Source organism: Ambystoma mexicanum, chromosome 9 (genome assembly GCF_040938575.1).
Source record: "Ambystoma mexicanum isolate Mex_15411 chromosome 9, UKY_AmexF1_1, whole genome shotgun sequence".
Classification (NCBI taxonomy): Eukaryota; Metazoa; Chordata; class Amphibia; order Caudata; family Ambystomatidae; genus Ambystoma; species Ambystoma mexicanum.
Window position 1 is genome coordinate 933,593,727 of NC_090931.1, and position 26,662 is coordinate 933,620,388.

The window sequence follows — 26,662 nt, forward strand, 5'->3', positions numbered from 1 at the left end:
ACACCCCAATAACCCCAGTTCATTAACCCCATATTTTCTATCTGCAGACATCTTACTCTACACGTCAGGCATACAGTGCACAGAGGTCCAGCCCAAGAGCCAACCGGGTGCTACACATCACCTTTGGAGATACGGTAGTCGCCCAGTCAAGACCGGCGCCTCTGCGAGAATCAGGTGAGCGTTACAGACGTTATGGTTCAAAGTAAAACCGAAAACCCCCTGAAATTCGGCAGTTATGATAAGATAAGCAACCATAACTCGCGCCGCCACCGTGCACTGCTAACACTAACACCCAGGACATCAAAGATGACATCACAAATGTCATTGATGACATCACTGATGACATCACGTGGCTGGCTCTCCCTTTTTTTTCCTTTCCTGACATATCTAGGCCACATGATTTTCTTCAGTAACAGTCAGGAACTAAAAATTGTAAATTACTATATTCGTAGACTTATCCTTCAAGTATGTTCTTAGAATAATTCCCTTATGGTCCAGTCATATCATATGAAACATATACATAGGAGAAGTCACAACCTTGAAAGACAGCAATCCCTTTTGTGCATTAAAATTATCAGTAGATTTATCAGCACTTTCTGATATTTTTTTGATGTTTTTTATTACTGTACTTTCCCTGTATATGCTCATATTTTTATATGTTGTACTCACACTATTTTCCTTAGGGTCCAGACACATCATGTGATATATATAGATAGGGTAAGTAACAGCTTTGAAACAGAGCAATCATCTCTCTCCATAAAGGTAATCAGTTAGGTTATGAACACTTTCTGCTACTATTGCTGTTTCTTTTTCCTACTTCAATTCCCTTGTATATATTCATATTTGTATGTGGTGTTGTCTCTTTGTGATTTGTGTATAATAATGCAATTATGTAGTAAGTGGATTTTATTTCCTACTTATCACAAGTTTCACTGTACGCAAAACTCTAATATGAAAACAGTTATCATTTCAATATCCAACAATGCAAACTTATGAATATTGCACCTCCATCATGTATGCTGCACACACTGCCTATGTTTCTACATGAGTACCTTAGTATACTGGATTGAAGTTAATAATAGAATGCTATTTATATCAATGCATAGCTTAATGCACTGATTAGCACTTGATATGTATTCCAATAATCTTTGACACTTTTTTTATTAACATTACACTAAGAATCCCTTGTACAGACTTTTCATGAAAGGTAAATGCACATGTGATGTCATCAGTGATGTCATCAATGACATTTGTGATGTCATCTTTGATGTCCTGGGTGTTAGTGTTAGCAGTGCACGGTGGCGGCGCGAGTTATGGTTGCTTATCTTACCATAACTGCCAAATTTCAGGGGGTTTACTTTGAACCATAACGTCCCTTTAACAACGTTTTTTCACTGAATTTCATAGGTTTTTAGTAGCGCAACTTAACTATAACGTCCCTTTAACAAAGTTTTTTTTACTGAATTTTATAGCTTTTTAGTAGCGCAACTTAACCATAACGTCCCTTTAACAAAGTTTTTTCACTGAATTTCATAGGTTTTTAGTAGCACAACTTAACCATAACATCCCTGACTTCATATACATGTAACATAGAACATACTAACCCCCTCGTAGTGATTTTCATGTCCGCGGACTACCGCCATGTCCGCGGACACATCGAAAATCTGAGCGTGGTGAATGTAAATTTAAAATTGTGCCCCATTTCCCCTTTGAAGTTGGCTCTGAAAAGAGCTGTTTTTTTTTTTTTTTTACAGATGCTTGACAGACACCTGTTATTTTGTATTTTTTTTCTTGTTTTTTTTTCTTACTTTACTCCTAAAATCTTTACATAACCTTCTCCAAAGCAACCCTTACATTCCAAAATAGAAAGGCATTTCCCGTAAAAGATAAAGAATTGCCATCTTCTTTAAAATTAACAGCATTACTGGCATCAATATTCTCATTGTTACAGAAGAACATACCAGCTCTAAGCATGAAGGCACACATGCCTCGGTTGATGACACACCTAGCAATGTTTTGCGGAGGACAAAAAACTGAACTATTGTCCCATATTGCCCTAGGTAGTAATCCAGAAAAAATTACTTTCGCATTTGGAAGGATCTTCATTACGGCTTGAACCAAGCGTTCCAAATCAGCCAACAAAGTAGGGGCACTGACGTTGCCCAAATGGAAAGCACCATAGTGCAAAACTACCACATGCGGACTGTTCATCGTGGCCATATCCTCACAAACTTGTACAATTCCCTGTACATTGCAATCAGGCACAGTGCTCCACACCACCCCCACTCCTTTCACATCAAAGTTCATTGCAACATGCCTGCATTCAGCGTACTGCTGTAAACCATGCACAAACATATCTCCGAGCACCAACACCCTGACTTTCTCCACTTCTGCCATCTTACTCACACACAGTCTCTTTCAAGACAAATCCACAACCTCGACATCTGATTGGCTGATCCGTACAGTCTTCTTTCCATGTTGGATTTCCTGGAAAAACCCGGATGTAGCACGCCCTGTCCACGAACAGCCGCGGTGTCCGCGGACGGCGTCCACTTTACTCTCTGTGCCATTCCCTCTTTGCATACAGCTAAGCAATCACACAATACAAATAACGTCCTCAGAACACCCCCATTTTGTGAATTTTGGAACATTTCAGGACAATTATCATTTCATTATTCAACATATTAACATTACAAATATTATACTTTCATGTTGTACTCTGCACACAATGCTATGTTTCTCCATTAGTAGCTCAGTATACTAGATAGAATCCCATAATACAATGCTATTTATATCAATGCATCGTTCAAAGCACTAATAACGGTATGATATTAATTGCAATATCCTTGACACTTTTTTCGCAGCATTATAATAAAAATCCCTAGTACACAAATTCCATGAAAAGTACATACACATGTGATGTCATCAGTGATTTCATCAATGACATTTGCGCTGTCATCTTTGATGTCCTCGGTGTTAGTCTTAGCAGTGCACGGTGGTGGCGCGAGTTATTTTTTATAGCTTACCATAACTTGCGATTTTCAGGGGTCTTTCGGCTGTACTTAGAACCATAACGTCCCTTAAACAAACTTTTTTTAGTATCACGCAAAAAATATACAAACATGGCGTGCAAAAACCAACTTCTCACAGATGGCTTTACACAGAATGTTGCAAAGTAAGAATTTATGCTCGTTCACAGTGAAGGTCAGCTGCTTCCATTTTTTTCTCGGGACCCGGAGAGGCTCACGAAGCGGACTATAAGGTTGTATTGTGTTTTGACCTTGATAGACAGAGATTGTGATGAAAGACTTCTCTTGAAGGAGTGTTGCTAAAACGTAAGAGAAGATAAGGATGAAATTTATGAAACGAAACCACTTTTATATATTATATCACTATGCGAAAGATTGTTGGCACACGCGGAGTCGTATTTTGGGACTGCACCACCCGTAGACAATGGAAATTGCAATTGTACTGTAAGTAACCCTTTAGATTATTTTATACCAAATATAATTAGAATAGCGTAGCATTAAAGACCGCTCAAGTTGAACTTGTTTGTTGAAAGTGGCATAATGTTTTCTACCGCGCACTATCACTGCCGAATTGATCCCCTGTTGTTTAGAGGGCTCTGAAAAAGGCAGACGACACAGGGTGGGTTAATATAAATAATTTAACCGGTCTGATCCCCTGTTGTTTAGAGGGCTCTGAAAAAGGCAGACGACACAGGGTGGGTTAATATAAATAATTTAACCGGTCTATAGGCGGTCAAGCGCTCTACTCGCTGTGCCACTTCACTGTAGCCTGTCAAGTGGCACAGCGAGTACAACGCTCGCTTTGACATCCGTGCACAGCTTGCTAACGCAAGTTCGAATCCCGGCAAGGCCAAACTCAGCCTTTCATCCTTCCGTGGTCGATAAATGAGCACCACACACCGTGGTTAATAATAAGCACCGCTTAGATACCTCACGGTTCTTAGCGCTATATGAATGGGAAAATATTATTATTTTATTATTAACATACTCCATTGCACTATCTTCGATAGCAAATAGTTTCACGCCCTAATAAATAAAATGATGATTTTTAATGAAGATCGGCTGGTGAGACTAATTTATGTTTTTTTAAAACAGGGATGTGGCCCCATTTTGCCTATGTCACACTTTACAGACTCCAGCGGATGGGGTCTTCAACTGCCAGGTGCAGGTCCAAATATGCAACTTCATGACCCTCACCATTTTATGGGACAATCGCCAAGGACTAATATGCCCTTACGCAGTACTAGCGGCTACAAACAACATACCAACCAATAGGGTGGTCTAATGGCTCGTTTTTGGAGCAAGCTTCCGATTATCAGAGCGACCATTTACTGCTTTTATCATAAACCAACAGCCTATCTACCGCAAAGGAACAACGCGTGGCTCCAAATAAACTTTTGCTGATCGACAGCAGAGACAATAGCAAATCGCTGAATATTCACTAAACATTTCATGTGAAATAAATGTACAATCCTGCTGTTTACTTTTAAACCACAGTTTCATATTCCGAATTGTGGCGCACTGAGTTGTAAGCTGATCTAACACCCTCTGTACCGCAAAGGAACATCGCGTGCCTCAACATGAACTTTTGCGGATCGACAACAAAGACAAATGCAAATTGCTGAATATTCTCTAAACATTTGATGTCAAAAAAATGTACTTTACAAAATTTACAATCTTGCTGTTTGCTTTTAAATCACTGTTTCATATTCCGAATTGTAGCGCGCTGTGTTGTGACATAATATGTGTTGTCTTCCGGGTTCTGTGTAAAGTCACTTAGGACTGGAGAGGACTGGGCGCGTTTGATGACGCACCCTGTAACGTCACGGAGAGAGGCGGGAATATGAATGCTTTGATAATATCAGGCTTAGGGGCGGGAGATATGATTTAGTGTCGCAAAAGCAAGTCAGCCAGGTCAATAGCGCCAGTCATAGGATTATCACATAATGTCGGCGCACACCAGCCGGATTTATCGTTTCTTTAGTGGACAAAAAGTCGGTTGACCCCATAGGAAATTGTACTATTAGCAGACAAAAGGAGTGGTCTTAAACCACTTTCACCCTGACAACGAACAATACAAACAACATTCTCAGAACACCCCCATTTTGGGTAATTGAAACCATTTCAGGACACCGCGGGTGTTCTTAGAACACATTCAACTTGACAGAGAACAATACGGACAGCGTCCTCAGGACACTCCCTACGAACATTCCAGGACACCGGGAGTGTTCTTAGGAGCGTCTTCAGAACACCACCATCTTGTTTATTTGCAAACATTTCAGAATACCGCGAGTGTTCTTAGGACACATTCAACTTGACAGAGAACAATACGGACAGCGTCCTCAGGACACCCCCTACAAACACTCCCCGGACACCACGAGTGTTCTTAGAAGCGTCTTCAGAACACCCCCATTTTGTTTATTTGCAAACATTTCAGGACACCGCGAGTGTTCTTAGGACACATTCAACTTGACAGAGAACAATACGGACAGCGTCCTCAGGACACCCCCTACAAACACTCCCCGGACACCGCAAGTGTTCTTAGAAGCGTCTTCAGAACACCCCCATTTTGTTTATTTGCGAACATTTCAGGACACCGCAGGTGTTCTTAGAACACATTCAACTTGACAGAGAACAATACGGACAGCGTCCTCAGGACACCCCCTACGAACATTTCAGGACACCGGGAGTGTTCTCAAAAACGTCTTCAGAACACCCCCATTTTGTTTATTTGCGAACATTTCAGGACACCGCGGGTGTTCTTAGAACACATTCAACTTGACAGAGAACAATAGGGACAGCGTCCTCAGGACACCCCCTACGAACACTCCCCGGACACCGCGAGTGTTCTTAGAACAGTTTCACTTTGCTTGCGAACAAAACGGACACATATTGAGTCCTTAGAAGTTCCCCCAGTCAGTTTATTTAGAAGATTTCAGAACACCTGTGATGTCCGCAAACAAATCGAACACAAAAAGAACGTCTAACACAAAAAAAACACAACTTTCATCCTATCTCATACACTCCCACCCTCCCCAAACACTCCTACACACCAACACACTCTACTAAATACACATTTTGAACAAAGTTTCACTGCGCTGTCCGTGGACATCCGCGAATCCAAGATGGCGGGAGCTACCGAAAAATCTGACGCGCTTCACGCTCCACGCCGTCCAATCAGCGAACACGTTGCATGTCCGCGAACATCACGCAAGACAATTGGCCAATTAGGACACTGTCCGCGGAGCGAACAGGGAAGTGTGTCCGCGAACCGAACACAGATATCACTAATTTCTTTTGACCTACTTTTTGGTCATTTTAAAAAAAACTACTGGACGGATTTTCACCAAATTTGCAAAAGCACGCTTTCGGGACCAAGCCGCTGCTCCTGGTCCAAATTTGGTGGAAATCCGTCCAGCGGTTTGGGCTGTAGGCGCGAGCAAAAATGTTTTCCCATTCAGTCTATGGGAAAAAAAAAAGTTTTGGGACTCCCCCTATAACTTTGCCCCCCCTAGACGAATCCTCACCAAACTTTGCAAAAAAATTCAGAGTGACCCAAATACTGTTTTTGCAAAGTTTGGTGAGGATCCGTCCAGGGAGAGCGAAGTTATAAGCCACCCAAAAAGTGCTCTTCCTATGGAAACAGCAACTTAACCATAACTACAAGGCCACTAACGTGGTCATGTAATATATATATATATATATATATGTGTATATATATGTGTATATATATTTATTACACACCCCGCGGTAGCGTTCGTGTAGTTGTGATTAAGTTGCTGAACTCATAGGAAGAGCTCTTTTTCGGGTGGCTTTAACTTCGCTCTCCCTGGAGGAATTATCACCAAACTTTGCAAAAAAATTATATGACCAGCTCTGAATTTTTTCGGCAAGTTGGGTGAGGTTTCCTGCAGGGGGGGCAAAGTTACAGGGTGGTCCCACATTTTTTTTTCTCCATGGACTGAATGAGGAAAAACTTTGCGGACGGCTACAGGCGGAATGGCTGAATGGATTTGCACCAAATTTGCGGCAGGAGTGGGGGCATGTGCCAGAAAGTGTGCTTGTGTGTGTTAGGTGGAAATCGTACCAGTACTTTTGTTGCAAAGAACTGAAATGTACGTCCCAAAGAATTAGTGATATCTGCACGGACTCATTTCCCTGTTCGCTCCGCGGACCTAAGTCTCATTGGCCTGCGGTACACCTTGCTGTCGGCCAACATTGGACGTGGCCGGTGGTTGGCTGGAGGGAAGTGTGCTGTGTGTCAAAGGTTTTGGGAAACGCTGCCATGGTGTATCGGAGGACAATGCAGTGCCGTAAAGGGACTGACAAACATACTTTACACCATGTGGTAGTGGGAAGAAGGGAAGGAGAGGGTGGGGGAATGAGAAGTGGTTCATGTGATATATGTCAGTAGGTTGAAGTAGACGGTCGTGTGTCTGCAGTATCCATGCGTATTATGCCAATTCGCGGCTGCCTCCACAGGCGACTACCTTGTGTGAGGACTGCAGGCAGTCTGTGTTACAGCACCGTATCTAGTGAGGCGACCTGTTTCTGTGGTCACTGATGGCACAGCAATGTATACAATGTTGGTTCCATGGGTGTGGGGTTTGGTAGCACATCGTAGAGTGTCTACTGCATGCCTGGACCTCATGGAGTGACCCATCATGTAGTGTGTCCACTGGGTGAAGTGGTGAAGTACTGGGTGCTTAGAAGTGCTAGGGCTGCACAGTATGTACCTGGCCATTTGTTCAGCTGCATGGCTCTGTTATGTTCTGCTGGGTGTGGGCAAGACCTACCTGGTGGGTGCATGGCAAAAGGCCGTAGGCCAGGCACCGAAGAGCCTAGGCCTACACCGTAGCCACAGCACCATAATGCAGGCATGCAGTTTAAAGTATGCATGTCTCTGAAGGAGGTGACATTTAAAGAATGGTGGGGCAGGAAATTGTAAATGTGGTAGAGGAGCACACATAAACTGATATGCATACAGTACCATAAGGTATACAATATTGCACATATGTTGTGCAGCGTCTGGGCAAGGTCTACATTTTTGGGTACATGGCCAAAGGCCATAGGCCGTTGACCATGCACCCAAGAGAGTAGGCCTTGGGCACACTCAGCACCACATAAAGCCGCCATACATGGTTAACTCTGCATCTCTCCAAGGCTGGAAACCTTTGAAGAGTGGTTGTCGAGAACATTTTACACTTGGTGCAAAAAGGAAAGGGAGGTAATATACATTCACTAGCACATGGTGTAGGTCAGTGAACACGTTGTACATTAGGGACCAATTTCTTAATATTTCCATTTGCTATGGGTTGCCTTGTACAGGACACTTGCTTGAAGAAGTGTATTAACACATTGTGCCATGAGAAGAACTCGTCAGCATCACTAAGTGCACATGTACTGTGAGTTTGTAACGGTACATCTGGAGTGCTGAACAGAAATGATAGTGTTCAATGCAGTAGTCTTGCATGTGAGAGCTACATGCTTCTGTGCCTATTGCATATTGTTTAATGAGGGAGTGTTGCAAATGTAATAGTGGAAACGGAAGACGGACTGTGTCTGCTTTTGTGGGGTGCGACCCTCGCTGTAGCTGGGAAGAGGGATTTGGTACATTTTGCCCTTCTGAGCATGGCGGCCTTGCAAATGGAACTGTGTGGATTATCCAATCAGGTGTGGAGGGTGTGGATGATGACCTTTGAAAAGTGGTTGTCGAGAACATTTTACACTTGGTGGAAAAAAACGAAGGGAGGTAATATGCGTTCACTAGAACATGGTGAGGGTCAGTGAACCCGTTGTACATTAGGGACCAATTTCTTAATATTTCTGTTTCCTTTGGGTTGCCCTGTACAGGGCACTTGCCTGAAGAAGTGTCTTAACACATTGCGCCATGAGAAGAACTCATCAGCATCACTAAGTGCACGTCTACTGTGAGTGTGTAACGGTACGTCTGGAGTGTTGAACAGAAATGATAGTTTTCAATGCAGTGGTCTTACATGTTATAACTACATGCTTCTGTGCCTATTGCATACTGTCTAATGAGGGAGTGTTGCAAATATAATAGTTGAAACGGAAGAAGGACTGTGTCTGCTTTTCTGGGGTGCGACCCTAGCTGTAGCTGGGAAGATGCACGTAGTACAATCTGCCCTTCTGAGCATGGTGGCCTTGCAAATGGAACTGTGGGGATTATCCAATGAGGTGTGGAGGGTGTGGTTCACAGGAAGGGGCAGTAACATTTTCACCCAAACCACGATGCAGTGACATTGGCAGAGATGGCGAGATGCAGAGTGCTAATCGTGGGGGATACCTTTGTGCAAGATCTGTACATGTATGCCATGGAAAGAGGCTGTGCTGCTAACTTTCAGTTGGAAGGAGTGGAGGCTATTTGGGGCACAGTCTATGAGTGGAGTTATTACATGGTGTAGGTCAGTGAACATGTTGTACATTAGGGACCAATTTCTTAATATTTCTGTTTATTATGGGTTGCCCTGTACAGGACACTTGCTTGAAGAAGTGTCTTTACACATTGCACCATTAGAAGAACTCATCAGCATCACTGAGTGTACATGTACTGTGAGTGTGTAATCGTACGTCTGGAGTGCTGAACAGAAATTATAGTGTTGAATGCAGTGGTCTTGCATGTGATAGCTAAATGCTTCTGTGCCTATTGCATACTGTCCAATGAGTGAGTTTTGCCAATGTAATAGTGGAAACGGAAGAAGGACTGTGTCTGCTTTTCTGGGGTGCGACCCTTGCTGTCGCTGGGAAGAGGAGCGTGGTACAATCTGCCCTTTTGAGCATGGTGGCCTTGCAAATGGAACTGTGGAGATTAACCAATGAGGTGTGGACGGTGTGGTTCACAGGGAGGGGCAGTAACATTTTCTCCCAAAACGCAATGCAGTGACGTTGGCAGAGATGGTGAGACACAGAGTTCGAATCGTGGGTGATACCTTTGTGCAAGATCTGCACATGTGCTTCTAACTTTCAGTTGGAAGAGATGGAGGCTTTTTGGGGCACAGTCTATGAGTGGTGTTATGGGTGTATGGATCTCTTTTGCACATGTGTGGCCTCTGTCGGTACTGTTGATATGGTGGTCGTGCATTTTGGAGCACTACATTTGGGGGTACATGCCGTGCTCACGTTTGCTCGCTCACCTAAAGAAGTTGGTGACAGCAGTGATGCCAAGGTTATTTTCTCATCTATAACCCCAAGAAGAGCATGGGACCATGTCAGTGTACTTTGTCCACAGCGAGAGGTCGGGAGGTGTGGGATAAACAGAAGCATGTGTGACTTTATGTGCAATGCTGGGATGTTCTGCACCACCTATGAAAGCATTAATAACCAGCACGATTTCCAGTGGTTCCAAGGAAATGGCATTTTTTTACCTCCATTGGCAATGCTGTTTTGTTTGCCACTCTGCAGGAAGCGTTGCAGAGAATCCTGTAGAAATGTAAGAGAAGCTTTGACCTTTAGTCGATAGATATGTCAGAAGGAGCAGCAAACAGGTAGTCAGTGAAAGAGAGAAAACGCACAAATAAATGTATGCACGCACATACATAGCAAAAACACAGGAACAAAAATAAGTGTTTTCAAAGACAGTAATAAAGGCACACTCCCCTACCCTGTTTTACATCTCCCTCGTACCCCCCGTCCGCCTTTACCCCATCCTGTTGCTAGCATGGCAACTCCGTGGATTCCGCAGTACTTTTAGGATTAGACGTGCCACAACCGGCTCTTTTCAGGATGGCAGCTATGGCATTGACACTGTGGAGGCTAAGACATCGTGCAATGTGGTTGCTGGTTGTGGTGCGGTTGTGGTGTGTACACAAACACTGTGGCAGAAGGTCTGTTTGTACTGAGAAATGTAGGAGGCTATGGCAAAAGTGTGCAAGGGAAGTGGCAGGCATCCTGTTTGTATGCATGCACGGCAAGCAGTTGCTTAACGTTGCTAACATACATTCTGTGCTGCTTTTGTGGGAGCACTTTTCCAACATTTGTAGTACATGGATTACAGTTGAAATACCATTTTGTGAAGTCTACAAGGTATGTGGGAGGCATCTTGTTGTTATGAATGCAATGTATGTATGTTATGATATGCTGTGATATGGTATGCTGTGGCATTTGTACTGCGCCTACACACAGCGATGTGGAAAGGGAGGTAGAACAGAGGCCACACAGAGACATTGACCCCACTAGGCCAGGTGACACTGAGAGTGCACATGTGAATGGGAAGGGAGAGGGCACAGTGGAGTAAATGGGAACAACAGAAAATAGCAATAAGTGCCACTACGGCCAGTTCTGGCAAGTGCAAGGATAAGTGTAGACATAAAGTGATGGTTGGATTGTTAGGGTTACAGAAAACAGTCCCCAGGTGCCGGGGTTGGCAGAAAGCCAGCGCAGGGGTGAAACTATCTGGACGGAGGTGGGATGGGGCAAAGATTAGAAGGTGGGTAGGAAACCAGTGCACAAGCAATTTTAGGCAGGAAGTGAGCAGGGGAGAGGAGGGAAATAAGAAGCACATGGAAAGGTTTTGAGGTGCTTCCACACCCTAAGATAGTTCTCTGCAAGTTCCAGGGAGTCAGAGAGCCTGTTCCAGAGGGAGGCCCCAGCAGAAGAAAGACATCTACCTCCAACTGCTTGCGTGCAGAAGCAACTGACTCTGAGGGAGTAGGAGGCGGATGAGGGAAGAGCTCGTGCAAGGAGACATTTAGGAAGTGAGAGTGGAAGGTATTGATGTCCCAGGGACCAGAAGGCCTTGTGCATAATGCACAGGGTTTTTATTTTATTCTTCGCAGCCACTGGGCGCTATTGCAGACATTTTAGTCCAGTAGAGATACGATCCCTGGCATTCAGACCAACGACAAGTCGCACAGTCCTCTTATGAATGAGTTGCTGAGGGCAGAGAGTAGAAGCTGGCAATAGTGCACCGTACAGAGAACCACAGAGGTGCTCACACTGACCTTTTGGGAACTGCCTTTAGGTTGGTAAAACACATTTAGTTGTGGCTTTGGTGCCATATTTTTACGATTTATGTAGGAGATGGGTTAGTGGCGAACACAATCCGTAGCATTGTCGGAAGGAAAGAAGAGATTTCCTGTTTTGCTAGTACACTGTATGATATGGCTAAATGAAAACGTTGTTAGCCGATACCATTGAAGTGCCACTTCATGGTAGGAGATGGGGGAAAAACCATTATGCTTTTCAAAAACAAAATGGATGCTTAGTGGCAGATATCGTGCGCAGAGGCACTTATAACAGAGTTGTAAATATACTGCCAAAAAAAACTTCATGCATTTATATTGTGGTGATGGGTGATCATGTGGATGAATGTGCATGCACAAATCCTGCAATGTTTCCACTGGATGTGCTTTCCAATAACAGGACACTTGCAGGCTGAATTTGTAACAGTCTATATGACATCTTGTGGAGAAATGATAGTGTTAGATGCTGACGTCTTGTATGGCATTGGTGGATGCGTGTGTGACTACTTAACAATACCTAATGAGGGTGTAGTGGGAAGAGGATAGTGGAAAGGGAAGAAGGATTGTTTGTGCTTTACTGGGGCATGGCCCTCACAGTACTTTGTGAGGCGCACGTGCCACAATCTGCGCTTCTCACAATGCTGGCCAATGGAAATGGCAGTGTGTGGGTTATCCAATCAGGTACTGAGGGTCTGGGGCACAGGAAGTGGCGCTAATACTGGTATTTATTACTTTGTGTAGTGACATTAGCTGACATGGAGAAACGCATTGTGTTCACTTTGGGTGATGTCTTTGTGATAGATCTGCACAAGTATGCCCAGGAAGACACTTTCATGTCAATTGCGGTTTGGAAGCAGTGGACGCATTGTGGTGCGCTGTCGATGACCTCATTTTAGCCGATATGCATGCACTTTGCAGAGACCTGGCCAGTTCCGCTACTGTGTATGTTGTTGTCATGCATTATGGTGGCTTGCATTTGGGTTACGTGTATTGCTTACGTTTGCTCCATCAACTCAAGAGGCTGATGAATGCAGTGAAGAGGCTTCTTCCCACTGGCCAGGTGGTTTTCTCCGCAATAGCACCAAGACGTGTATGGACCACTTATATCGTCTGTTCTACCCAGCCAGAGGCTGGAAGGTGTCTGAGTAACAGAAGCATGTCTGAATTTCTGTGCGCTCGTGGCATTTTTTATGTAACAATGACATCATTAGTTCTGCAAATGCAGAGGTCTTGCTATCAAATGGCATTTCATTGTCGTTCATTGGCAATTTTGTTTTGTTTGCTCATCTCCAAGATGCATTCAAAAGGTTCCTGTACAAATCTGAGGACGAACAGAAACCACACTAATCTATGAAACCGAAAACAAGCTCTTTGTGTGGAAGCAGATAATAAAAAATAAATAAAAATAAAATAAACCGACAACGGCTCTTTTCAGAGCCACCCCTACAGCCGAAAGCCCTTACCCTGGTTGACATTTCTTCCCCCATGCACGCACACAGCACGAAAGCTGCATCCGGGGATTGTCAGAACGGTAGCCATGGCAATGGGACTGTGGAGGCTGAGGGATTGCACAACAACGTTTTTGGGTGTGGTATGTACACAGGGGACTGTTGTACAGAACTGCTAGTGTTACATGGAGAGCGCATGTGCCACAATCTGCGCTTCTCACCATGTTGGCCAATGGAAATGCGACTGTGGAAATTGTCCAATCAGGTGGTTAGGGTGTGCATCAGAGGAAATGGTGGCCATGATTTGTTTTATTACTCTGTGTAGTGAGGCTGGCAGAAATGGCGAGACACACAGTTTACATAGTGGGTGATCGCTTTGTGCTAGATCTGATCCAGTATGCCGTGGAAAGAGGCTTTAATGGCAATTTGAATTTGTAGGAAGTGGACGCTTTGTGGTGCGGTGTCGACGTGCGTAGTTTCAGAGACTTGCTTGCAGAATGTCGACGAGTGGCCACTTGCGCAACTGTATACATTGTGGTTGTGCACTATGGAGGCTTGCTTTTGGGGTCCATGGCTTGGTCACGTGTGTGCCATCAAATCAAAAAAGATGATGAAAGCAGTGAAGCGCATTATTATCACTGCAAAGGTGCTTCTCTCATGTATAACACCAAGTCCAGTTTATAACTATTCCATTGAATGTTGCCATCAGCCAGAGTCGGAAGGCATCTTATCAACAGAAGCATGTGTAACTTCTTGCGTGCTGCTGGGATGTACTCCTGTGAGAATGACAACATTGGTTTTCGATATGTGCACCTTCCCAATGGAAATGGCATTTCTTTATCGCCTAGTGGCAATGGCATTTTTTGTTTGAATCTACAGGCTGCACTGAAGACGCGATTGTAAGAATGTGAGGCGAAGTACAACAAACAAAAACACTTATAAAAACTGGGAAAAAAAATGGTTTCTATGGAAGCAGCTTTAAAAGAAAAATACAAAATGGCTCTTTTGAGAGCTACCACTGCAAACGAAATCCCCTACCCTGGTTGACATTTTTTTCCCCAATCCTGCGCAGACAGCACAAAAAGTCAGCGGACATCGCAATAGATACAAGGTTGCACATTCTACATCCGGCCCTTTTGCAGATGGCAGTCATAGCAATGGCCCTGTGCACGCTACCGCATAGATGAATAAGTTTTCTGGGTGTGGTTTTTACCCACAAACTGTGATACACAGTAAATTTGTCAATATAAATGCGGAAGTTGCGGTTATGTCTGTGTGCTTCACGCACCACAGTGTACAGTTTTTGGTGCAGTTTGGAATACATTGATTGAAAGTGAATGGAAGACACTGCATTGGTTGATCATTCTGGATTTTACTATGTCGATTTGAACTGGTATGGAGTACTTGCACTGCAGTGACTGCTTTTGGTTTGTGTTTGTGAGACTTTGGTGACACGCGATCATGCCGCCATTATTGTTCTTTATTGTGGAGGGAAAAGTGCACAATATGTTACCAGAGTTTCCATACTGTTTGCGATGAAGGAGGCATTTGCCTAGGTCATGCGTATGTTTCCAATCTAATGCATACATTTTTATCGCATTACTCAGACACTGATGTGGCTGCGTTACTTTTCATTTTGTCCAGGAATGGAGAAAGCGCGGTACATTGTGAAGACGTCTATTTGTGTCTTTTCACTCTGAAAGCAGCTTTTTCCATTGAACTTTTTTCCTCTTGCTGTTGCTTCCCATCTATTTTGATCTTGTAACACACCACACAGAAGGAAAGGAAGGCAAGGCCCGGTACGGAAGGGGCACCACCTACAGGGATAACATAGGGGAAGTGCACAGAGAGGGAATTGTTGGGTGGCCCTCACTTAAATAACCGTCATTCATTGTCATGCCCATGGACCGACCCTTCCCAAGCACTTCCAAGTACTTTCCCTTTGTAGAGTCGCACGTCGCAGTACATGCAAAATACAGTGCCCTTTGCCAGTTAAGGGTATGCAGCGCAGCCAATGGTGTGCAAGGCTGTTTTAAGGATCCGCTGCCATACACGACTGTTCCTGTTGGTGGCCAGAGCAGCTGTGCAGAATGCTGTACATGAAATGCATTGTTGGAAGGGCAGTACCCTGGCCACTGGTGCCTTGTGCCTTGATTTCAGTTCTCGTCACATGCAGTACAGACACTTCATTTTACGCCATTAGGCTTTGGACCAGTATTCATGGACATGAATATATTCTGAAATAAAAGAATGCTTACAACAAGGTGAAACGTAGTTTCATTAAAGGAGCACGTAGAGAAGTATTTAGCGAGACCCATGCAGCTACACTACTTTTCTAACCACCACTGATATTCTTTGTGCTCCGAAAAATGTGCTGTTTGTTTACTTCTCTTTACATGCACTTGTATTTGAGTGACCAAGGCGCACCAGCTTTGCCATTTTGCAGACTCACTGCAGACTGTTACACCTGCAATTAAGTGTTTACTCCAACTGTTCGACCCGCTGGCAACCCCTTGACACTTTCCGTCACAGTGCTCACTGAAGAGACAATGTATCTGTTTTACGGGTCATGGAAAGGCAATCAGCACATCACTCAAATTAATGCGACATTTAACACGCCCACTGTATATTGGAGGTTGCTATTCCTTGTTTTCCAGTGGGCCTCATAGAGCCAGGCAAGCTGCAGCCATACATTGGTAGGTCTGCACAGCAATGCACGCACTCACCATGACTGCTTCAAATGCCGTAGCCTACCGTATGAATCCGTAGGTCTGGCAACAGGGGCGGTGTTACCAGCACACAGAGGATGCCCTACGCATGTGAATAGCTGTGCAACAGACAGACGTGCGCTCCCACGACTACTGAAACATGCATTGGAAGATGCGGCCAGTACTGGAGTCCTATAGAAACTTGCATTGTGATTGCACATATGCCAACCAGGTGCGGTCTCCCTACGAAACCTCCATATTATTCCCCTGCAGCCATCTGATACAGTACTGTGCACCACAAACTAACCATGTATTGTAAACAGAAAAAGAAAAACCAGTCTCACACTCCCCAACATTTAACATGTACACCTTCAATTTCTAAAATACACAGACACTGTTAGCAAAGGGAAGGGGTAGCACAAATGGATAAATACACAGGGGAATTTGCCCTTTCAACAAGTTCATCATGAGGGCAGCCAAGGATTCTATGCACTTATGTTGTTAATGGCATGTTATGGTTCAGTTGTTGTACCACAAAACTTTCACCTTCACAGAAAACACTATGCTAAAGCAACGTTCTGTTTACAGTCACTAACAAAAAACACTGCTAACGGGATGTTATGGTTACGTTGCGCTACTAAAAACATATCCCCTTCACTGAAAAAACTATGCTGCAGGAACTTTCTGGATACACTGCCCTACTAAAAACCTATGAAATTAACCAGCGAAAAACATTGTTAAAGGGACGTTATAGTTAAGTTGCGCTACTAAAAACCTACCACCTTCACTGCAAAATCTATGGAGCAACGTTCTGGTTCAACTGCCCTACTAAAAACCTATGAAATAAATCAACAAAAAACATTGTTAAAGGGACATTATAGTTAAGTTGCACTACTAAAAAACCTATGATATTCAATGGAAAAATGTTGCTACAGGGACATTATGGTTACAGGTAAAACCAAAAACCCCCAGAAATTCGCCAGTTATGGTAAGGTACGCAACCATAACTGGTGCTACCACTGTGCATTGCAAAAACTAACACCCATGACCTCAAAGATGACATCACAAATGTCATTGATGACATCACTAATAACAAGCCTCCACAAGGGATTGTCAATATAATGGTGCCACAAAACTATACAAGGTCATTTGGAAAACCATCATGAGATACATAATTCAGCACAAAATCCATTGCTATAAGCACCATTGCACTACAGACTTCTTTCCAGTATAGCAACTACCTCATGCAGAAACGTAGGCATTGTCTGCAGCATGCACCATAGAGGTCAAATATTCAGATTTTTGCCATGCTACATAGTATAATGATGAATGCTTTATTTTCAGAGTTTTGCGTAAGTAGCTAATACCCCCTCACATACTTCAGATTTGTAGTAGTACACACAAACTATAAAGAGACAACAACGCACAGAAATATGACCATATACCGGGAAAGTAAAGTAAGCAAAAAATCAGCAGCTTTTACCAGAAAGTCTTCATGCCCTAACTGATTATCTTCATGCACAGAAATGACTGATGTGTTTCAGGTCTGCTTCTTCCCCTATGTACAGGTATCACATAATGTGACTGAATCCTTAGGAAAAGAGTGTAATGACATATGAGAAGAGTAAGGTCTACAAATGGAGTACCTTTTCAATGTTCACTTCCTGCCTGTCAGGGAAGAAAACCACCTGCCCTACATATGTCAGTAAACAAAAAAAGAGGGAGCCAGACATGTGATGGCATCAGTGATGTCATCAATGACATTTGTGATGTCATCTTTGAGGTCACGGGTGTTAGTCCTTGCAGTGCACAGTGGTAGTGTGAGTTATGGTTGCGTACCTCACCATTTTACCATAACTGGCAAATTTCTGAGTTTTTTCAGTTTTACCTGAAACCGTAAGGTCCCTGTAGCAATGTTTTTCCATTGAATTTCATAGGTTTTTTAGTAGTGCAACTTAACCATAATGTCCCTTTAACAATGTTTTATGTTGAGATATATATATATATATATATATATATATATGTATATATATATATATATATATATATATATATTCAGTGAAAAAACTCTGTTAAAGGGACGTTATGGTTAAGTTGCGCTACTAAAAACCTATGAAATTCAGTGAAAAAACTTTGTTAAAGGGACGTTATGGTTCAAAGTAAAACCGAAAAACCCCTGAAATTCGGCAGTTATGATAAGATAAGCAACCATAACTCGCGCCGCCACCGTGCACTGCTAACACTAACACCCAGGACATCAAAGATGACATCACAAATGTCATTGATGACATCACTGATGACATCACGTGGCTGGCTCTCCCTTTTTTCCTTTCCTGACATATCTAGGCCACATGATTTTCTTCAGTAACAGTCAGGAACTAAAAATTGTAAATTACTATATTCGTAGACTTATCCTTCAAGTATGTTCTTAGAATAATCCCCTTATGGTCCAGTCATATCATATGAAACATATACATAGGAGAAGTCACAACCTTGAAAGACAGCAATCCTTTTTGTGCATTAAAATTATCAGTAGATTTATCAGCACTTTCTGATACTTTTGATGTTTTTTTATTACTGTACTTTCCCTGTATATGCTCATATTTTTATATGTTGTACTCACACTATTTTCCTTAGGGTCCAGACACATCATGTGATATATATAGATAGGGTAAGTAACAGCTTTGAAACAGAGCAATCATTTCTCTCCATAAAGGTAATCCGTTAGGTTATGAACACTTTCTGCTACTATTGCTGTTTCTTTTTCCTACTTCAATTCCCTTGTATATATTCATATTTGTATGTGGTGTTGTCTCTTTGTGATTTGTGTATAATAATGCAATTATATAGTAAGTGGGTTTTATTTCCTACTTATCACAAGTTTCACTGTACGCAAAACTCTAATATGAAAACAGTTATCATTTCAATATCCAACAATGCAAACTTTTGAATATTGCACCTCCATCATGTATGCTGCACACACTGCCTATGTTTCTACATGAGTACCTTAGTATACTGGATTGAAGTTAATAATTGAATGCTATTTATATCAATGCATAGCTTAATGCACTGATTAGCACTTGATATGTATTCCAATAATCTTTGACACTTTTTTTATTAACATTACACTAAGAATCCCTTGTACAGACTTTTCATGAAAGGTAAATGCACATGTGATGTCATCAGTGATGTCATCAATGACATTTGTGATGTCATCTTTGATGTCCTGGGTGTTAGTGTTAGCAGTGCACGGTGGCGGCGCGAGTTATGGTTGCTTATCTTACCATAACTGCCGAATTTCAGGGGTTTTTTGTTTTACTTTGAACCATAACGTCCCTTTAATGAAGTTTTTTCACTGAATTTCATAGGTTTTTAGTAGCGCAACTTAACCATAACGTCCCTTTAACAAAGTTTTTTTTACTGAATTTTATAGCTTTTTAGTAGCGCAACTTAACCATAATGTCCCTTTAACAAAGTTTTTTCACTGAATTTCATAGGTTTTTAGTAGCACAACTTAACCATAATATCCCTGACTTCATATACATGTAACATAGAACATACTAACCCCCTCGTAGTGATTTTCATGTCCGCGGACTACCGCCATGTCCGCGGACACATCGAAAATCTGAGCATGGTGAATGTAAATTTAAATATTGTGCCCCATTTCCCCTTTGAAGTTGGCTCTGAAAAGAGCCGTTTTTTTTTTTTTTACAGATGCTTGACAGACACCTGTTATTTTGTATTTTTTTTCTTGTTTTTTTTATTACTTTACTCCTAAAATCTTTACATAACCTTCTCCAAAGCAACCCTTACATTCCAAAATAGAAAGGCATTTCCCGTAAAAGATAAAGAATTGCCATCTTCTTTAAAATTAACAGCATTACTGGCATCAATATTCTCATTGTTACAGAAGAACATACCAGCTCTAAGCATGAAGGCACACATGCCTCGGTTGATGACACACCTAGCAATGTTTTGCGGAGGACAAAAAACTGAACTATTGTCCCATATTGCCCTAGGTAGTAATCCAGAAAAAATTACTTTCGCATTTGGAAGGATCTTCATTACGGCTTGAACCAAGCATTCCAAATCAGCCAACAAAGTAGGGGCACTGACGTTGCCCAAATGGAAAGCACCATAGTGCAAAACTACCACATGCGGACTGTTCATCGTGGCCATATCCTCACAAACTTGTACAATTCCCTATACATTGCAATCAGGCACAGTGCTCCACACCACCCCCACTCCTTTGACATCAAAGTTCATTGCAACATGCCTGCATTCAGCGTACTGCTGTAAACCATGCACAAACATATCTCCGAGCACCAACACCCTGACTTTCTCCACTTCTGCCATCTTACCCACACACAGTCTCTTTCAACACAAATCCACAACCTCGACATCTGATTGGCTGATCCGTACAGTCTTCTTTCCATGTTGGATTTCCTGGAAAAACCTGGATGTAGCACGCCCTGTCCACGAACAGCCGCGGTGTCCGCGGACGGCGTCCACTTTACTCTCTGTGCCATTCCCTCTTTGCATACAGCTAAGCAATCACACAATACAAATAACGTCCTCAGAACACCCCCATTTTGTGAATTTTCGAACATTTCAGGACAATTATCATTTCATTATTCAACATATTAACATTACAAATATTATACTTTCATCTTGTACTCTGCACACAATGCTATGTTTCTCCATTAGTAGCTCAGTATACTAGATAGAATCCCATAATACAATGCTATTTATATCAATGCATCGTTCAAAGCACTAATAACGGTATGATATTAATTGCAATATCCTTGACACTTTTTTCGCAACATTATAATAAAAATCCCTAGTACACAAATTCCATGAAAAGTACATACACATGTGATGTCATCAGTGATTTCATCAATGACATTTGCGCTGTCATCTTTGATGTCCTCGGTGTTAGTCTTAGCAGTGCACGGTGGTGGCGCAAGTTATTTTTCATAGCTTACCATAACTTGCGATTTTCAGGGGTCTTTCGGCTGTACTTAGAACCATAACGTCCCTTAAACAAACTTTTTTTAGTATCACGCAAAAAATATACAAACATGGCGTGCAAAAACCAACTTCTCACAGATGGCTTTACACAGAATGTTGCAAAGTAAGAATTTATGCTCGTTCACAGTGAAGGTCAGCTGCTTCCATTTTTTTCTCGGGCCCCGGAGAGGCTCACGAAGCGGATTATAAGGTTGTATTGTGTTTTGACCTTGACAGACAGAGATTGTGATGAAAGACTTCTCTTGAAGGAGTGCTGCTAAAACGTAAGAGAAGATAAGGATGAAATTTATGAAACGAAACCACTTTTATATATTATATCACTATGCAAAAGATTGTTGGCACACGCGGAGTCGTATTTTGGGACTGCACCACCCGTAGACAATGGAAATTGCAATTGTACTGTAAGTAACCCTTTAGATTATTTTATACCAAATATAATTAGAATAGCGTAGCATTAAAGACCGCTCAAGTTGAACTTGTTTGTTGAAAGTGGCATAATGTTTTCTACCGCGCACTATCACCGCCGAATTGATCCCCTGTTGTTTAGAGGGCTCTGAAAAAGGCAGACGACACAGGGTGGGTTAATATAAATAATTTAACCGGTCTGATCCCCTGTTGTTTAGAGGGCTCTGAAAAAGGCAGACGACACAGGGTGGGTTAATATAAATAATATAACCGGTCTATAGGCGGTCAAGTGCTCTACTCGCTGTGCCCCTTCACTGTAGCCTGTCAAGTGGCACAGCGACTACAACGCTCGCTTTGACATCCGTGCACAGCTTGCTAATGCAAGTTCGAATCCCGGCAAGGCCAAACTCAGCCTTTCATCCTTCCGTGGTCGATAAATGAGCACCACACACCGTGGTTAATAATAAGCACCGCTTAGATACCTCACGGTTCTTAGCGCTATATGAATGGGAAAATATTATTATTTTATTATTAACATACTCCGTTGCACTATCTTCGATAGCAAATAGTTTCACGCCCTAATAAATAAAATGATGATTTTTAATGAAGATCGGCTGGTGAGACTAATTTATGTTTTTTAAAACAGGGATGTGGCCCCATTTTGCCTATGTCACGCTTTACAGACTCCAGCGGATGGGGTCTTCAACTGCCAGGTGCAGGTCCAAATATGCAACTTCATGACCCTCACCATTTTATGGGATAATCGCCAAGGACTAATATGCTCTTACGCAGTACTAACGGCTACAAACAACATACCAACCAATAGGGTGGTCTAATGGCTCGTTTTTGGAGCAAGCTTCCGATTATGAGAGCGACCATTTACTGCTTTTATCATAAACCAACAGCCTATCTACCGCAAAGGAACAACGCGTGGCTCCAAATAAACTTTTGCTGATCGACAGCAGAGACAATAGCAAATCGCTGAATATTCACTAAGCATTTCATGTGAAATAAATGTACAATCCTTCTGTTTACTTTTAAACCACAGTTTCATATTCCGAATTGTGGCGCACTGAGTTGTAAGCTGATCTAACACCCTCTGTACCGCAAAGGAACATTGCGTGCCTCAACATGAACTTTTGCGGATCGACAACAAAGACAAATGCAAATTGCTGAATATTCTCTAAACATTTGATGTCAAATAAATGTACTTTACAAAATTTACAATCTTGCTGTTTGCTTTTAAATCACTGTTTCATATTCCGAATTGTAGCGTGCTGTGTTGTGACATAATATGTGTTGTCTTCCGGGTTCTGTGTAAAGTCACTTAGGACTGGAGAGGACTGGGCGCGTTTGATGACGCACCCTGTAACGTCACGGAGAGAGGCGGGAATATGAATGCTTTGATAATATCAGGCCTAGGGGCGGGAGATATGATTTAGTGTCGCAAAAGCAAGTCAGCCAGGTCAATAGCGCCAGTAATAGGATTATCACATAATGTCGGCGCACACCAGCCGGATTTATCGTTTCTTTAGTGGACAAAAAGTCGGTTGACGCCCATAGGAAATTGTACCATTAGCAGACAAAAGGAGTGGTCTTAAAACACTTTCAGCCTGACAACGAACAATACAAACAACGTTCTCAGAACACCCCCATTTTGGGTAATTGAAACCATTTCGGGACACCGCGAGTGTTCTTGGAACACATTCAACTAGACAGATTACAATACGGACAGCGTCCTGAGGACACCCCCAGTTTGTGTATTTACGAACAATTAAGTATACCGCAAGTGTTCATAGCTCATTTTTACCTTCCTTGCGAACAAAAATGACACATACTGCGTCCTCTAAACACCCCACCATTTAGTTTATTTACAAAATGTCAGAACAGCCGTGTTCTACGCGGACAAATCGAACGCAACAAAAACGTCTAGCACATAAAAAAATAAAACATTGAACCTATCACATACTCCCCTACCCTCCCCAAACACTCTTACACACCAACACAGGGCACTAAATACAATTTTCTATCCATGTTTCACCGCGCTGTACGCGGTCGACGGCGAATACAAGATGGCTGGCGCCACAGAAAATCTGACGCGCTCCACGCCCCTCGCCGTCCAATCAGCGAACACGTCACATGTCCGTGGACATGACGCAAGGCCATGGGCCAATCGGGGTGCTGTCCGCGGAGCGAACAGGGAAGTCCGTCCGCGAAGTGAACACACATATCACTCATTTTTTTTGCCTTACATTTTGGTCATTTTTTAAAAAACTACTGGACGGATTTACACCAAATTTACAAAAGCACGCTTTCGGGACCAGGCCGCTGCTCCTGCCGCAAATTTGGTGTAAATCTGTCCAGCGGTTCGGGCTGTAGCCGTGCGCAAAGTTTTTTTCCCATTCAGTCTATGGGAAAAAAAAAGTTTTGGGACCCCCCCTATAACTTTTCAACCCCTAGACGAATCCTCACCAAACTTTGCAAAACAATTCAAAGTTTGGTGAGGATTCGTCCATGGGGAGCGAAGTTATAAGCCGCCCAAAAAGTGCTCTTCCTTTGGAAACACCAACTTAACCATAACTACATGGCCGCTACCTCGGCCATGTAATATATACATATATATATTCACTGCAAAAATATTGTTAAGGGGACATTATGGTTAAGTTGCACTAATAAAAACCTATGGAATTCAATAAAAAACTTTGTTAAAGGGACATTATGGTCACAAAAACCTCAGAAATTCGGCAGTTATGGTAAGACAAGCAATCATAACATGCACCACCACCATGCACTGCTAAGACTAATACCCACTCAGGACATCAAAGATTACATCACAAATGTCATTTATGACATCACTGATGGCATTACATATGCAATTAATTTTAATGAAAAGTCTTTAGAAGGGGTTGTGTTTATAATGTTAGTAACAAGATGCCAGGAGACGTATTAAAGAATGTACTCATCTAAACAAAATATTATATTGGAGTGTTGTTATTAATACAGGAGCCTAATCAGGCACACACATAGGCAATGGCTGCAGCATGCACCATAGAATTACAATATTTCTACTCAGATAAATTTGGATAGTAAAATAATTAATGGTACCTTATCAGAGTTTTCAGTAGTGTTAAACATGGAATAATTAGCTAATAATTCAAGATGTACTACATACTTGTGTTAGTACAAACAATACATATGTAGACCCACAATGAATACACGTCAGAGACACATATAGGGAAACTAGAGTAAGGAAGAAAGAAACAACATCACCAGAAAATGTCAATAACATTAAAGTTCATCATCATGTATACAAATGATTTGTGTGTTTGATGCCTGCTTGTTGCCCCATATATGTACCTCATGAGCTGAGACCAAACCCTAAGGAAAATACTTTAAAAACATACAAGGTTAACGTCCATATATATAGCACCTTTTGAATTTTAATATTCCGACTGTCAGTGAACAAAACCATCTGGCCTAGATATGTCAGTGAACAAAAACAAGTGTCCCAGGTATGTGATGTCATCAGTGATGTCATCAATGACATTTGCAATGTCATGTCATGTTTGATGTCCTGGGTGTTAGCCTTAGCAGCGGTGGTGCTTACCCTACCATAAGTGGTGAATTTCTAGTGTTTTCTATTTAACTTGTAACCATAACATCTCTTTAACAAAGTTTTTTATTGAATTTCATGGGTTTTTACCAGCACATGCTAACATTCTACAACTTGCTAATATCATACTTACCCCAATGTAGCAACATTTTTCTCCAATTTACAAAGTTTCACCTTAAAACTGCCATTTCCCACCATTTCTGCATCATTTTGAAAACTTCTATACACTTTTTGCAACTTTTCCCACTGTTTTTGCATTCGTCGACATCCGCAAGCGTCTGACGTCATCGCAGACTTTTTGAACAGTGTCACGTGGCCGCACGCGCGCAGCATGATGCGAGTTGGCGAATGCGTCCGCACTTTGCCATCGAGTCAGTATTTCACGGACAGTTTGGGACTGCATTTTCTGCTGGTCTAGCAACTTTCAAGCTCAACATTTATCCTTGCACAGCTCCTACACCTATTATTACTTATTATCCACTAACAATCTAGTACACAGCACATACTTGGAAGAATATTTGCAAAACTGCTATTTATCTTAAAAATGGCATCATCATGTACTTCCATCCCTCCTCCCCAAGAGCCACCATCACCACTACCAGCTGCAGGACGACCACAACAATAAAAGCGCAGCACTTCCAAAGATAAAGAAGAGGACCAAGAAATGGAAGAAGAGCAACCTCCTACTTCTAGAACCATGAGACAAGCATGGGTGTGGCAATTCTTTAACACTGGTGGGAATGTACCAAAGGAAAAAGCTTCAAAGATGAAATGCACTGAAGGCAACTTGATACTTAGGCGCGGTGTACCTGGACAGTACTCCTACAGGACCACATCCATGCGCCGCCACACCCAATCCAACCACCGCAATGCACTCAGAAAGGCTGTTCCTTTCTTAGCAAGCAGTAGCCTGTCTTCCTCCACGTCCTCTTCTTCAACCAGTACTATAACCGCACAGCTTAGTTGTATGGGAGACAAAATTCCACCAGCTACCTTGCAAGCAATGGAAGAGGCTGTTTATCCATATCTTTCTAGGACAACAGTTCTTTGTATGTACTGCAACACACCATTCTGCAGGGGGAGCAATTTTGAAGTGCTTTTGTAGCTGTAATCAAAGAGCATGAAAAACAATGCACCCTACCTTAGCTGTATCACACGTGAAAAATCTTCCCCTGTCCACCTGCCACTCCATATTATTGCTTGGTTCCTATTGCCTCATTTTCTGCCCCACCCTACATTGTCACCATTCCTAAAAAATACAAAATAAAATTGAAAAAAAGGTTCCGGTAGGAACCACCTCTCTCAGTTAAAAAATAGAACTAAAAAAGTAATCTTATAGAATGAATATACTTTGCATGTTCAATATAGTACATAAACTCAATAAGATTCTATTGGCCAAACTTCAAAGAGCCGCACACCATCACTAACATCACTATATACTCAAAAT